Raw genomic sequence first — 10,406 nt, 5'->3', positions numbered from 1 at the left:
GCCCACCCATCAGCCACACCCACCTTCAGCTACACTTTCATGCAAAGAACAGGCCCCAGGTTGCAACTGCAAGGGGTGGGCCCTCGGGTCCCCCTGGCAGACACCCGCTTCCACAGTAAAAGCAGAGTGAATTGACACAAAAGCCGTGAATACCACACCTACCAGGGGCTCAGTCTAGTCACTCTAGGACACTCTGGGGAGAATAGACCAGGCTCTAAAAAGGCCCACACTGAAGAATGGAAGAGAAATTCCTCCCCACCGATGCATAAAATCCAACACAGGAACACAAGAAATATGAGAAAACAAGTTGACACGACACCCCCCAAAGTTCATCATTCACCAGCAGCTGACTCCAAGGATATTGAGGTGGGTGCAATATTAGATAAAGAATTCAAAAAACGGTCTGTTTGGAAACATGGGGAAGCTTCTCCGTGCTCTATAGATAAACAACAGACACCCAGAAGGATGTTTGACCCCCAAAGCAGCAGCTAATGATATACATCTTGGAGAATGTCACACAGAAAATGAAATAAAATCCAGGGATCCAATCAGATGCAGAGAATGTGGATACAGAAAAATGTACAAGAAAAGGACCAAAAGACTGGTGAGTTTTTTATTTAATTTTTTATTTGTTCTAATTTCTTATACATGAAAGTAGAATGCATTTATGCATTTTAGTAAATCATACATCAATGGAGTGTAATTTCTCATTTTTCTGATTGTACATATTGCAGGTACATATTACGCGTTGGTCATGCAGTCATGTATTTACATGAGGTGATAATGTCTCTTTCACTCTACTATCCTTCCTACCCTATGCCCCTTCCCTCCCTTCACTCCCCTCTACCTAATCTAAAGTAACTCTATTCTTCCCTAGTGCTGAGTTTTGATGCTCAATAAAACATGGGAATTCAGAGGAGTGCCTTCATTTGTACTTGGATTTGACCCATTAATGTTTCTCATTGGTGTATAGCTTTTGATTTAGCATACTTATGAATACAACCACATACATATTATTTCATTCTATTTCATTTTCCAAGCCAGATTGCATTTAATTATCTATTAATACTTTGCATAAAGAATTTTATTTAGTTGTAAGGCTTTTAATTTAATTTTATTGTATTAAGGAATCTTAACAAAATTAAGGTTAAAATTGCTTCCCCAAACCACACTTTTAATCAAAAACTTGTTATAAATGCAGGTTCCTAGAGCCCTGTAAAGGTGTAGTTAAATAAATAATAATAATAAGCCATGATTCTGGGTCACACAAAAGAAAAAAGAATTTTTGAAAGAATGATTATAAAAATAATCAATGAGCCAGATGCAGTGGCACACACCTGTAATTCCAGTGACTTGGAAAGCTGAGGCAGGAGGATCGCAACATCAAAACCAGCCTTAGCAACTTAGCAAGGCCCTAAGCAACTCAGTGAGATGATGTCTCAAAATAAAACATAAAAAGGGCTGGGACTATGGCTCAGTGGTTAAGCACCCCTGGGTTCAATTCCTCTTACAACAAAATGATCCGTGAATTTCAAGAGAACACAGAAAAACAACTGAATAAATTAAGAAAGTCTGTACAAGATATGAATGAGAAATTCAATAAAGAGAAATATTGAAAAAAACAAAACACATATTGGAAATTAAAGACACAATAAATCAAATGTTCAGTTGAAAGTCTCTCTAAAAGAGTGGATCATGCTGAAGACAAAAATCTCAGAGTTGGAAGACAAAATTGCCTGACCTTGAACATTCAGACAGTATTAAAGAAAAAAGTAACCATGATCAGAATATACAAGAACTCTGGGATAACTTTAAGACACCAAATTTAAGAATCAGAGTGGGCGTGAGATGCAAGTTAAGGGAATGGATAATCTCTTCAGGGAAATAATAACGGGAAAACTTTCCAAACTTTGAAAGTGAGATGGACATCCAAATATAGGAATATCAGAACATCAAGTAGACAAGATTAAAAAAAAATCTCCACAATATATTATAATTAAAATGCCTAACATAGAGAACAAGGAGAGAATTTTTAAAATCTCAAGAGAAAAACATCAAGTCACATTTAAAAGCCAATCCAAATTACTTCTGATTTCTTAACACAAACTCTAAAATCCAGGAAGGCTTATAATGATGTGTTCCAAGTCCTGAAAGAAAATAACTGTCCCTCAGTATTTATCCTAAAGAATTAAAGTCATCATACTATAGCAATACATGCATACTCATGTATATATCAGCACAATTCACAATAGTCAAACTATAGAACCAACCTAAGTGTCCATCATTGGATCAATGGATAAATAAAATGTGGCATATATACACAATGGAATTTTATTTAGCCATAAAGAAAAATGGATGCTTTTCTGAATCACTTTGTTTCTCCTCCTTGTTTTCCACTCTCTCTAGCACTCGCCCTTTCTCTTTCCTTTCTCTTTTCCTCTCATTTTCTCTCTTACCCTGTAGGGAGACACTGTTTGCTTAATAAACTCCCTTATGTAAAAAAAAAAAAAGAAAGAAAGAAAAAAAAATGGATGAACTTGAGAACATTACATTAAGCAAAATAAGCCAAACTCAGAAAGTCAAGAGTCATATTTTCTTGAGAAGAAAAAGAAAGAGAAAGTTAGGGTAGAAAGGGTCTAATGAAAATCAAAGGGAGATTAGTAGAGTAGAGGAAAGGGATTGGAGGAAGGAGGAGGGGAGGAAAAAGGAAATACTGGGGAATGAAATTAGCCAAATTATATTGTTATATTTGTGCATGTATGAATGTGTAACAACAAATCTCACCATTATGTACACCTATAATGCACCAATAAAAAATTGGAGAAAAAAAGAAAATAACTGTCAATTAAAATTGCTATATCTGTCAAAGCTATTCTTTAAAATCAAAAAATAAATAAAAGCCTTCCAAAATAATCAGAAACTAAAAGAATTCATGACTACAAAGCTGACACTACATAAATACTTAAATACTTCACACAGAAGACAACAAAAACAAACCCCAGAACTCACAAATGAACAAATATCCTTTGAGGAGTAGCTAAGCAAGTAAGAAACAGGACCAAATTAACATTAGAAATAAATCAATGACAGGAATTAATAAACATCTCTCTATTGTAACATTGTAAGTAAATGGTCTCAACTTTCCAATTCAAAGACATAGTCTAGCAGAATGGATTAAAAAACAAACCCAACTATATGTTGTTTGCAAAAGACTCGCCTTACAGGCAAAGACAGTCACAGGCTGAAAATAAAAGGATGAAAATTGATATACCATGCAAATGGCACTGAAAAACAAGCAGAAGTAGCTACTCTCATAACCAACAAAGCAGACTTCAAAAGAAAATTAATCAGGTCACTTCATACCAGTAAGGGGGGAAAAACCAACAAGAAGATATAATGCTAGAAATATTTGTGCTCCAAACATTGGTGCATCTAACAACATTAATGAGACACTACTTGAATAAAAGTTTCAAGTAGACCCTGGTGCAATAATACTGGGTTATTTCTTTTTTAAAAAATATTTTTTAGTTGTAAATGGACACAATATCTTTTTTTTAATGTGTTTATTTTTATGTGATGCTGAGGAATGAACCCACACATGCAAGACAAACACTGAACTACAGCCTCAGCCCAACACTGGATTATTTCAACACACCTCTATCACCAATAGACAGATTATGCAGACATAAATTCTGTAAAGACTCTTTGGACCTGAAAAGTTTTATAAACTAAATGAACTTAACAGAAATCTATAGAATATTTCATCTAACAACAGCAGAATACACTTTGTTCTCAGAGACTCATGGAGCCTTTTCCAAAACAGACCATATGTTAGGTCACAAAGCAACTCTTAACAAATACAAAAAAAAATTGTTATAATTTCTTGCATTTTATCAGACCATAATGGAATGAAATTAGAAATCAACACCAAAAAATCCTACAGAAACTAAATAAACACATGGAGATTGAACAATACACTTTTGAATGATGAATGAACAATAGAAGAAATCAGGGGAGAAATTTTAAAATTCTTAGAATCAAGCAAGAATAGCGATACAACATTCCAGAATGTCTGGGACAATACGAAGGCAGTTCTAAGAGGAAAGTTAATAGATATGAGCACCTACATAAGAAAATCAGAAAGATTCCAAATAAACAACCTAATGATGCATCTGAAGACCCTTAAAAAATAAGAACAAACCAATCCCAAAACCACTAAAAAGAAGTAAATAATTAATATCAGAGCTGAATTCAATGAAATTGAGAATTTAAAAAAGAAAACAACACAAAGGATCAATGAAATGAAGAGTTGATTCTTAAAAAGATAAATGACATGGGCTGGTTTTGTGGCCTTGTGGCAGAATGCTTACCTAGCATATGCAAGGCACTGGGTTCAATTCTCAGCACCACATATAAATAAATAAAGGCCCATTGCCAACTAAAAAATATTTTTAAAAAAGATAAATGACATTGACAAACCGTTAGTCAAACTCAACAATAGAAAAAAGAGAGAAGACCCAAATTAATAAAATTAGACATGAAAAGGAGAAATCACCACCGACATACCAGAAATCCAGTCATTAGGGACTATTTTGAAAAGGTTTACTCCACTAAACTGGAAAACCTAGAAGAAATGGGTACATTTCTAAACACATAAGACCTGCCAAAATTGAATCAAGAGGATAAAAGAAAACCTAAACATAAAACAACCAATGAGATAGAAGCAGTTTAAAAAAAAAAAAAAACCTCCTAACAAAGAAAAACCCAGCACCTGATGAATTCTCAGCTGAATTTTACCAACATTTAAATAAGAACTAATGCCAATGATCCTCAAATTATTCTACAAAATAGAAAGGAATGAAACACTTCCAAACACATTCTCTGAAGTCAGTATCACACTCATACCAAGATCAGATAAAAGACACATCGAGGAAAGAAAACTACAGACCAATGTCCCTGGTGAACTTAGAAGCAAAAATCCTTAATAAATATTAGTAAATCATATTCAACAACATATCAAGATTGCACATCATGACCAAGTTTGTTTTATCCCAGGGTAAAACAATGGTTAAACATACACATATCAATAAATGTTATTCATCACATAAATAGAATTAAGGGCAAAATCACTTAGTCATCTCAATAGATGCAGAGAAAACCTTTGGCAAAATTTAGCATCAATTCATTATAAAAACACTGAGGAAACTAGGGGATTCTAGCCAGGGCAATTAGGCAAGAAAAGGAAATAAAGGGGACAAAAATAGGAAAGGAAGAAGTCAAATTACCATTGTTTGCAGATGATATGATCCTATACTTCAGAGACAGAAAAAGCTCTCCCAGAAAAGGGTTAGAGCTAATAAACAAATTCAGCAAAGTAGCAGGTTACAAAATCAACATACAAAAATCAATAGCTTTCCCATATACTAAAAATGAATCTGTTAAGAAAGAAATCAGGAAAACAATCCCATTCACAAATAGCCTCAAAATACATAAGTAAATAAATAATCTAATCAAGGGGGTGAGAGTCTACAAATAAAACTACAGAACATTGAAGAAGATACAGATGGAAAACCTTCCATGTTCATGAATACACAAAATTAATATTGTTACAATGGCCATACCACCAAAAGCAATATACAAATTCAAAGTAATCCCTATCAAAATACAAATGACATTCTTTACAAGACTAGAAAAAAACAGCCCTACAATTCATTTGGAAGAATAAAGACCCAGAATAGCCAAACCAATTCTAAGCCAAAAAAGCAATGATGGAGACATCACAATACCTGTCTTCAAATTATACTACAGAGTTATAGTAACAAAAACTGCATGGTATGGCATAAAAACAGACACATGGGGGAAGGGAAGAGGGATGGGAATGGGAAAGACAATAGAATGAATCACATAACTTTCCTATGTTCACATATTAATATATTACTGGTGAAACTCCACATCATGCACAACCATAAAAATGGAAAGTTATACTCCATGTGTGTATGATATGTCAAAATACATTTTCCTGTCATGTATAACTAAAAAAAAAAAAAAAACAAACAAATAAAAAATTTAGGAGCTGGAGAATATCATGCTAAGTGAAATAAACCAAACCCAAAAAATCAAAGGCCAGATGTTTTCTCTGATAAGTGGATGCTGATCCATAATGGGTGAGGGGCCAGTAAAGGAAGAATGAAAGAACTTCAGATCGTGCAGAGGGGAGTGAGAAGAGGGGAGGGAGTGTGGGGATGGGAAGGACAGTGGAATGAGACGGACATTATTACCCTGCACCACATACAGCCAGAGGAAGGGGAAACTGCTCCATTTGTATACAACATGTCAAAATGCATTCTACTCTCATGTGTAACTAATTAGAACAAATTTTTTTAAAAAAAAATTTTTTTTTAATTTAAAAACCAGACACATGGTACAGAATAGAAGACACAGAGACAAACACACACAGATACAGTCATCTAATCCTGGACAAACATCCAAAAACACATTGGAGAAAAGGCAGCCTTTTAAACAAATGGTGCTGGGACGCCTGGTATCCATATGAAGAATGAGAATAGACCCTTCCCTCTCTTCCCACACAAAAGTCAAATCAAAAGGGATCAAAGACCTAGGAATTAGACCAGAAACTATGCACCTCCCAGAGGAAATGAAGGTCAACACTCTAGTTCTTAGGCACAGGCAATGACTTTCTCCACAGGACCCCTGCAGCTCAGAGAGCTGGCCAAGAGTTAATAAATGGGATGGCATCAAATTACAAAGCTTTTGCACAGTAAAGGAAACAAGAAAGTGAAGAGAGAGCCTACAGAATGGGACAAAATCTTTGCTAGCTACTGTCTGACAGAGGATTAATATCTAGAACATATAAAGAACTCAAAAACTTAACACCAAAAAAAAAAAAATTAATAAATGGGCAAATGAACCAAACAGACTCTTCTCAAGAAAAGAAATACAAATGACCAACAAATATATGAAAAATATTCAATATCGTGGGCTGGGTTTGTGGCTCAGTGGTAGAGCGCTTGCCTGGCATGTGTGAGACCCTGGGTTCAATCCTCAGCACCACATATAAATAAATAAATTAAATAAAGGTCCATTGACAACTAAAAAAATATTTTTAAGACAATATTCAACATCATCAGCAATTAGGGAAATACAAATCAAAACTGCACTGAGATTTCACCTCACTCCAGTCAGAAGATGTCATGAAGAGTGCAGTGATTAATGCTGGAGAGCAGGTGAAGAAAAGGAGCACTTTTCTCTGTCAGTGGGACTGTGAATTAGTACAATGGAAATCAGTGTGGAGGTCCCCCAAAAGACTAAGCCTGGAACCACCATATGACCCAGCTGTACCACTCCTTGGTGTTTATCCTAAGGAATCAGTCATCTTACTACAGTGATAGACGCAGATCCATGTTTACAGCAGCACAAGTCACAATAGCCAAACTATAGAACCAGCCTAGGTGTCCATCATGGATGAGTGGATAAATAAGATGTGGCATATCTACACAATGGAGTTTTATTCAGTCACAAAGAAGAATGAAATTATGTCATTTGCTGAAAAATGGGTGAACTTGAGAACATTACGTTCAGCCAAATAAGCCAAACTCAGAAAGTCGAGGGTCATATGTTTTCTCTCCTATGTAGAAGCTTGAGAGGAAAAAGGAAAAAAGGTGGGGGGCGGGGTAGGGAGATCAGTGGAGAAGAGGAAAGGGACCAGGACAGTGAGGAGGGAAGGGAAACAAGAAATGCTGGGGAATGACATTAGCCAGATCATATCATCATGTTGTGTACTCGTCCTACCATGTAACACATCCCACCATTATGTGCAACTAGTGCACCAAAGATACCGGAAAGTAAACACACGGTGAATGAATTAATAAAGTGCGTAGCACAGCTTGGCAAAAACAAAACAAACTTTTTACCCCCAAAAAAGGTCTTAAAGATGAAAGCAACATATTTATTCAAACAAAAACTGAGCCAATTCATTAACAGCAGTAGAAAACAAATAGTGAAACAGTAGATTTAAACTCAACCATAGGATAACTACTTAAGAAGTAAATGACCTTACACTCTGATTAAAAGGCTCAGATGTCAGGCTGACTTTTTAAAGCAATTTCCAACTGTACGATATCTTCAAAACAGAAAACCTTACTTTAAGCAGAGAGATGTTTTTTGAGTTGCCATTGGATCTTTATTTATTTATTATTTATTTATTTATATGCTGTGCTGAGAATCAAACCCTGTGCCTCACACATGCCAGGCAACCGCTCTACCACTGAGCTACAGCCCCAGCCCAAGGTTCAGATAGATTTTTTAAAATAAATGGATAAAAACACGTATCGTGCAAACGCTAGGGTAAGAAATTGCAGTGACTTTATTGATACAAAGATACCTGCGGAACAAGGAAGGTGAGGAGGGAGGAGACGAGGCCCAGGGTGGGGAGCCTGGCATCAGCTTTCACAGCACTCTGGAGGGGTGCCCAGAGATGGGCAGAATGCCCCAGAGGGCCTCTAAAGCAGCCTGCTTGGCCACCCGGAGTCTGATTCCCGCGGTCTGGGTGGGACCAGAGAGTCTGCATTTCTAACGGGTGCGGGGAGATGTCCTCCCGTTGGGGTCCACTGTGGAAACACCGGCTCCACGGACCATTCAATTTCTTCCTCTTCAAGAGTCATCATTCCACCTGGAATGGTAAGGCTGCACCACTGACATAGGAATTGCAGGACATATTTTGGAGTGACAATAGTGAGCACCCCAAAATAATAATGAGCCCAATTTTGGATTTGTTGGATTTTCAATACAGTACCTATAATCTTTCTAAAAAGGAAAAAAAACTAAGTCTGTGCTGCAGGCATGTACTGCCGTAGTCACCGGACAGCAGTTTAATTCTGTGCCGTGACCGGTGTGCGATGCTGGCTGGCCCAAGGACCTTTCTGGCTTCTGCATTCGCATCAGCTCCCACTCTCTGAGCAGGTGCGCATCTGTCCCGAGTATATGTGAAATCGACGGGACCCGAGGGGCAGAGAGCGGTGTCCTGCGCGGTTTATAGCAAGGTATGGTTGCAGATGGCGACTGGAGAGGAGGAATTCAGCTTTTCAAGAAATTTCCTGACCGTCAGTCCTGACTGCTTTCACAGAGGGAATGTGCCTTGGCTCCTTCTCTACAAATCTTGCCGACGCTGCTGAAATGTTCTGCGGCTCCCCATTCCGAGGCTGTTTTTGTAATAGGAGGTGGAAAACCGGCTGCGAGGCAGTCGTTCTTCCCTCACAGAAGAGGTCCGTGGTAATTAAGCGCTTCTCAATGTCTGTCACAAAACAGCCAAAGAGTGAGGCCTGGCGACCGCTGCCGGCTGCGCCCTGGGGTCGCGAGGACCCCCCGCCAGCGCGTGGGGCTCTGCGCGGGCGTGGGAACCGGCCTCGCGCTCCGGACGCGGCCGCCGGTCCTCCCGGTTACCTGGCGACGCCGGTGTCCCCTGCCCGGGTGGCGCGGGCCGGGCCGTGCGCACTTGGCAGCTGTTCGGACCGTGCGCGCTGCCCACCTAGGGGTGCGGCTCCCTGCGCGCTCCAGGTGACGCGAGGGCCGGCCGCGCCCGGACTCGCCCCGGCTCCGCGGCCCCCGCTGCGCGCGCTCCAGGCGGCGGGCTGCGGTCGGGGTCGCGGACCCGGGCGCGCGGAGCCCGGTGCGGGAGCCCCGGTGACGCACCAGTGACGTCGGCGGCGGCAGGCGGGATTTCCCGGCCCCTCCCGGGCGCTGGGCGAGACCCCGCCAGGAGTGGGCGCGGCCAGCGCGAGGCGCAGGAGGCGAGGCCGGGGTCGCCCGTCCCGCACCCGTGGCCTGGCGCGGACGCGCGCAGCGCACAACGAGGAGGCTGCGCCCGCGACTCCCGCGCCCCACCCCAGCCGCGGTCTCTCCCCGGGCCCGCGCCGCGATGCCCCTCGGCCTGGCCGCCCCCCGCGAGCGCCGCGCCGGAGCCCCCGCCCGCGCGTGAGCGGCGCCCTCGGCCTGCGCCCGCTGCGGTAAGTGGCGCCCGCGGCCGGCTGACCCCCGGCAGCCGGGGAGGGCGCGGCGCCGGCCGCGTCGGGGCAGCCTCAGCCCTCGGCCGGCGAGCTCGGGGTGAGCCGGGAACCGGAGGGAAACTCGGGCGGGAAAGTGTCCGAACTGGAGAAACGGTCCGGCGCCTGTGTCGCCCTGGGCTGCCAACGGCGGCACGCGACACAAAGACCTGTGGTTCTCGGCCGCTCGCCCGGGCCCAACGGGCGCGTCTGTGCCGCCGGGCTCCCCGCAGCGCGACCCTCCCGCCGAGCCCTGGGCAGGGACACTCAGCGCGCCCCGAGCGCCGGGCTTTCAGAGGTCTGGCGCTGGCGGGGGCTCCCGGGACCCCGTCTCCATACGTGGGTCGT

At 41.5% G+C, this 10,406-nt stretch overlaps 1 protein-coding gene across 2 annotated transcripts in view; it reads left to right on the top strand.

The window, feature by feature from the left end:
- Window positions 1-10,406, top strand: part of Gng4 (G protein subunit gamma 4) — a 50,586-nt gene continuing 40,180 nt past the window's right edge. Inside the window, exon 1 of one of the 2 annotated variants that reach the window (XM_047521014.1) lies at window positions 1-366. The gene's annotated coding sequence lies outside the window, so the exon portion shown is untranslated. Of the gene's footprint in view, window positions 367-9,839; window positions 10,023-10,406 lie in introns of those variants that run through there. The other variant, XM_047521013.1, reaches the window with a different exon arrangement.

Source organism: Sciurus carolinensis, chromosome 12 (genome assembly GCF_902686445.1).
Source record: "Sciurus carolinensis chromosome 12, mSciCar1.2, whole genome shotgun sequence".
Classification (NCBI taxonomy): domain Eukaryota; kingdom Metazoa; phylum Chordata; class Mammalia; order Rodentia; family Sciuridae; genus Sciurus; species Sciurus carolinensis.
This window is presented reverse-complemented; position numbering and strand designations above follow the sequence as displayed.